The sequence below is a fragment of the Marmota monax genome, unplaced genomic scaffold (genome assembly GCF_021218885.2).
Source record: "Marmota monax isolate L192 unplaced genomic scaffold, Marmota_monax_Labrador192_F-V1.1 WCK01_AAM20220418_F8-fsc00019, whole genome shotgun sequence".
Taxonomy (NCBI): Eukaryota; Metazoa; Chordata; class Mammalia; order Rodentia; family Sciuridae; genus Marmota; species Marmota monax.
The window spans coordinates 4,057,341-4,063,340 of NW_026695242.1; the positions used below are offsets into that span (position 1 = coordinate 4,057,341).

At 40.2% G+C, this 6,000-nt stretch overlaps 1 long non-coding RNA gene across 1 annotated transcript in view; it reads left to right on the top strand.

The window, feature by feature from the left end:
* LOC124076132 (uncharacterized) overlaps positions 1-4,937 on the top strand; it is a 52,212-nt gene extending 47,275 nt beyond the window's left edge. The window contains exon 5 of the long non-coding RNA XR_006846255.2: positions 2,689-4,937. This is a non-coding gene — a long non-coding RNA (uncharacterized LOC124076132). The remainder of the gene's footprint in view (positions 1-2,688) is intronic.
* The last annotated feature ends 1,063 nt before the right edge of the window (positions 4,938-6,000 follow it).

The following is a 6,000-nucleotide window of genomic DNA, read 5'->3' on the forward strand; positions in this document are numbered from 1 at the left end:
TTAAAGCCAAAAAAGACATAAAATCACTGTTGATCCAATATTATTCGAACACTGTTAAATTTTTTAACTTATATTTTTACGGATGTCTTTTATGGGTGCATGTACAATTTTTTCAAAATTGAGATACCAGCTACATGCTTTCTGGTCAACAAACTATGCCAATTTTTTGTGTCAACTTTCTATTCTATTCATGCCAAGAGACTAGGGTGTAACTCAGTGGTATGGCAAGTACTTAGCATACTCAAGGTCCCCAGCACCCAATAAATTAACACATCAGCCAAGCCATCCTAGAAAAAATGCTTTCTTTAACAGTTTAAGAGGTTTTCTGGAAGCAATACTTTTTCCACCTCTACTTACCCACTGTGTACCAGATACTATGCAAAGTAATGTGCACAGGCTACCTATGATCATCACAACATGGGACTGTAAACCACTCTGTGGCAATAACCTGTGTGCCATCAGGCCTCCACAGGGCCCATCGCAGTGTGAAACCACATAGGTGAAATAACAGTTTGGGATGGAAAAAAAAAACTGAAATAAATGTAGATCTATTTTTTATCTATGAAAATAAGATTTTAATGAATATATTGTTCTGTAGTTCAGGTTCTCATTTATAACCATATTTTCATATCAATAAATATTAAAGAGCAGCAGCATCCTTACAGTAGTGCATGGTATTCCATGAAGTGACCTCCATTTATTATCCAATCTCTAATTACTGGATATTTTGCTTGTTTTAGCTGTTCACTGTGGTGAACAAAACTATAATGAAAGTCACTGTGCATAGATCTTTGTGCCCTTGTCCAGCAATTTCCCTAGAACATGTTCTTAGAAGTAGAATTGCTAGATCAAAGTGTTATGAGCATTTTTAAGACTTTTGATACTGTTCAAATGCCGCAAGAAAGATTGAACAAACTTACACCCCACCAGTAGGGACGAAAGTCATGTTTCTTGCACCGCATACAATTACTATTATTTTTTGGGGTTTTTTTTAGTTATAGATGGACTTTATACTTTACAAAATAAATAACTTTATTTTGCTTATTCATTTTTTTAATGTGGTGCTGAGAATGGAACCCAATGCCAGGCAAGCGCTTTGCCACTGAGCCATATCCCCAGCCCCCAATTACTATTATTCTAAATCTTGTGTCATTTATTTTCATTCTTTGTCTATACAAAAAGGTGGCCCAAGAGGGCTTTTTGACTCACAGAGCTTCACAACCCACCTCCCCACTGGCTTGGAAGAAATACAGAATGGTCAACTCGTGAAGACTTATGGGTTCTTTATAATTTAAATAGCATCAAAATGTTTAAAACTGTTTGCCACCACACTATTCCTCTTTGCCCCCTGGTCTCCCGCTTTCCACCCAGTGACTGCCTCCCTAAGGACGTCACCAGATGTGGCCCAAAAGGCTTGGCTCATCACAGGCAGTGCCTGCCCCAAGTGTTAGCAGAAGAGATAACACCTCTGTGGACACTCTCCTTGACTGTTTTTTTTTCAGTACCAGGGGTTGAACCCAGGGGTGCTTTACCACTGAACTATATCCCAGCCCTTTTTATTTTTTATATAGAGACAAGGTCTCACTAAATTCCTGGGGTAGCCTCAAACTTGCAATTCTCCTGCCTTAGCCTCCTGAGCAGTTGGGATAATAGGTGTGTACCACAGTGCCCAGTTCTCCTTTGCTCTTGACAAAATATCTCCCCTATCAGCATGTTGCAGTGCCTCAAACTTCTACCATCAGTAATACACAATAAGCAGGTTTTTAAACACTCTGAGGTTAGCTTGGGAGGCATTTTATAATTAGTTTTTCTGAGGCTCTCCCAGCTTCTTTTCAATGCTCCTTTCTCAACTACAGCCAAGTTACTCAGTACATTTTTGACATCCCAAAATTTGAAATCCCAATTTTAGCCCCCTTTCCCCTCCTCTGACACGGTTTCCTAGAAGAACTTTTTAGTAAGTATGTGGCTTAGTCTATTTTGTGTTGCTATAACAAAATACCTGAGACTAGATACTTCATAAAGAAATAAAGTTTATTTTGGCTCAAGGGCTTGGAGGCTAAAAAGTCCATGAAGACACACTCTGTGTCATAATATGGCAAATGGTATCACATGGTGGGAACACTTTTGAGAACAGAAAGCAGCGCAGGAAAGAGGCCGAAACACCAAGAGTGACATTGCTTTGTAACAACCCACTCTCATGGTAACTAATCCAACTCACTCCTGGGAGACCTAAGCCACTCTCTTGAGAAAGACACTGATCCATTCATGAGGGTTGATTCCCCATGAGCTAATTAATTATCTCAACAGGTCCCACCGCCTCTCAACACCATCATGTTAGGAATCAAATTCCAACATGAGTTTTGGTGGGGACAAACCACATCCTAACTATAGCAATGACAGAATCACCTTCCTTCTCCAAACAGACCTAACTTTCCTGGATGGAGGATATACTGCAACAGCTCTTGACAAAGAGAGGGAGGCAAAGGATGAGAGTAGCCTGAGACTCTCAGTGGGGACCACTGAAGTTGTCTCGCCCTCTAATGAGAACCTCAAGGCAGGGTACACAGCTGGTGCTCAACCTATGTTTGTTGTTTCTCCAAACAATAGATAATTCCCACGGGCATATCCCTATGATGACACTTTTGTTATTTTTTCTTTATTCTCTGTATCTATTTCCTCTCTCTTCAGAAAATGCCAGGTTCCAGGCACCTCTCCAGACCCTCAAAATTCTCAGAAGAGAAAAGGAGGAAGGACGAGAGCCCAAGTATTGCTCCTTATTACCCAGAAAGGTCAAGAGAAAGAAGGCCTGGCTCTCCCTAACAGAATCCCCTCTTCCACTTGGACCAGAGTACAGCTCATTGTAATCATCACTAACATTTATTTATGTAATCCTTACAAAGTGACAAGCCCTCTGTTAAGCACTTTACACACATTGTCTCACTTAAATCATATGTTTATCCTTATTTAACTGATGAGAAAGGAAGACTCAATTTTTTGGTTTTGCAGGGTTTAGGCTACAGTCTGAAGGAAAAGTAAATTCTGTGGACTTTGGGTGCATGGGTAATGAAATGCTAAGGGCAGACGCTGAGTCTTATTTATGGGTGTATCCCCCATAAGCATTTAGTGTAGTACCTGGCCCAGGGTAGGCGCATGGAAGATGACCTATAAATTCTCTTCCCCTTTGTGGGTTTTAGTATTTTCATCAGAAAAAGAAGAGGTCTGGACTAGATGACCCCAAAAAGTGCCTTTTGTTCTGCAAGGCGCTGGACACTGGATCTAAGGGACCTTTCCTTAATGGTTCTCTGGCTTTCTGCCCCTGCACTCTTAGGGTTGGCAGAATTCTAAGGATGGCTCCCAAGATTCCCACCCCCAATTGTTCAAATACTAATCTAGGTGCTGATGTGAAGGGATTTTCCAGGTAAGGGATTTCAGTTTTGAATTTCTACTGTGTCCCAGGTTCTCCATTAGAGGCCTGTACATAATTGGGAGCAAAATTGTGTGGAATAGACAAAGTGAGCAGGAGTGTGGGGGAGGAAAATCAGTGTGCACCGGAGATGCTGAGTAGTTACCATGGAAGACCTGGAGCCTGGAAGCTGGATAGATTCAGAATGGCAGAGGAAGGGGAAGGGGTAGAAATATTCTAGGTAGATGGTAACACAAAGGAACTGAGGGAGGAATGAGCATGGGTTGGCCACTGTTGAGGGAACCCCAGGTTTCTCCAGACCCACATCTGGAAACCAGCTACCGTGCCAAGCAGCCAAGAAAATAGGTTAAAAGTATGTGTCTTGAAAGGAATGGGGGCTCTTAGTCTTGGGAAAAGGGAAGTAAAAAAAAAAAAAAAGGAAGATCTGGTAGAAGTATAAGGAGGAGGACAGAAAAAATACCTGGGAAAGTATGCCATGAACAGATGCAAGTTAAGATAAAGGAATGGAGCCCAGGGGAGGGGACAAAGGTAGAAGCTCATGCCTGTGTCCCCACTCATACCACCATGGAAGGGAGGGCAAAGCGATAGCCCATCAGTGTCTGAGCCTTGTGTGATCTGCCAGGAGATTATCTAGGCCTGGATTATGAAGTCTGGACCTTGAACAGATAGGCCTGCTACCAAGGAATGCCCACAATGAAAGGCAAGGGCATTGTGGTGATTAAAGGCAGGTTGGGGCTGGACTTCAGTTGGTCTTGAAAGCCACAATGTAAAGCAGGGGTGTTCGATCTTGGCTGAACACTGGAATTACCTGGTGATCTCTTTAAAATACTGATAAGTAGATCTCACTTCAAAAAATCTGATGTAGTTGGCCTGGGTCAGCTGTGGTCTCAGGAGTTTTAAAAACACCCTGGTTACTCTAGCATGCCACTAAGGCTGAGAACTACAAATGTAGGGTTTGGACTTCATCCAGTCGCCAGGAAAAGTCCATTAATGATATACATCATACGATGGAAGAGAACTGGAAAGAAAACCTAGTCAGAGTGAAGATAATAATAGCAAACACCAATACAAAAAAAAGTATTTTGTATTCCAGTTTTCCAGGCACTTTTCTAAGTACACACACACACTATCACTAGAAGGTAGATTCTATATGTCCCCACTTTAGAAATATAAAAACTGAGGCTCAGAGTTGACACCTTATTCCCAGTCACATAGCAAGATAATGATAGAATTGAAATTTGAACCCTGAAAGTTTGACTCCAAAGCCCATGATATTAATTTTGCTTTTGCCTGTGGTATATTGTCTTGTGTCAGACAAACACCTTTGCCAAAAACAACTATAAAAGAAAGTTTAAGCATGAAGAGAAGTTACCAGGACAATGAAGATTTGAAAGGCCAAGAACACAAAGGGAAAATGAATGCATTCATATGAACCAGACATCAGATGGCATGTTTCTCTAGAAGGCATTTACAGATATGTATGCAGTTGAGGGACTGAGAAGTTGATAAGAAATTTCAGCAGTTTCCTGTAATTCATGGGGGTGGGGAGGGGGGAATTGAGTTCTGGGCCATTGTAAGCAAAGGAAACTGGAAAATAACCCTGGGGTTAAGTTGGGACCCTTGATGAGTTATAGCTAAAAAAGAAGGCCTAATCTTATTTCTAGCATATATGAATAGGTCAGTCATTACAAAAGCTAAAATCCAGATTTAAACCAATTCAATCCAAGAAGAGATTAAGGTAATCTGACCTTGATCTAGTTGAGACAAGAGCAAATCCTCTCTAGAGGAAGATAATATTATCTAGAAGCACAAATCTTCATGATAATTTTTTATCCATGATGTCAAGCATTTAATAAAAAATTATCAGACTTACCAGGAGACAAGACCAAATGACAAAACACCAGAGAGAAAGACCAAATAATACAAACAGACTTACAGGTGATTTATACATGGGAATTATCAGATACAATTTTAAAATAACTAGCTTCAATATATATTTTTTAATTTTTTAAAATATTTATGTTTTTAGTTATAGGTGAACACAATGTATTTATTTTACTTTATGTAGTGCTGAAGATTGAACCCAGTGCTTCACGCATGCTAGGCGAGCGCTTTACCTCTGAGCCACAACTCCAGCCCCTTCAATATATTTTTTTTTAATATTTATTTTTTTGGTGTAGATGGACACAAAACAATGCCTTTATTTTTATGTGGTGCTGAGGATCAAACCGGAGTCCTGCCCATGCTAGGCGAGTGCTCTACCGCTAAGCCACAATCCCAGCACCCCCTTCATTTTATTTTTAAAAATTAATTTCAAGTGGAGATTATTAGCGGAGAACTGGAATCTATTGAAAAATGGGAGCAAATACAGAAAAACTGAAAAATATAATAACTAAAATTAATAACTGGATAGGTCAGTTTAATAGTAGTAGACACAACTGAAGGGGGGACCAGAAAACTAGAAGACACATCTGTAGGAAACACACAGACTGAAGCAAAATGGAAAATAAAGAAAGGAAATTAAAGCCTTACAACAGAGTGAAAAGGCATAACTTATGTGTAATTGGAGTCCCAAA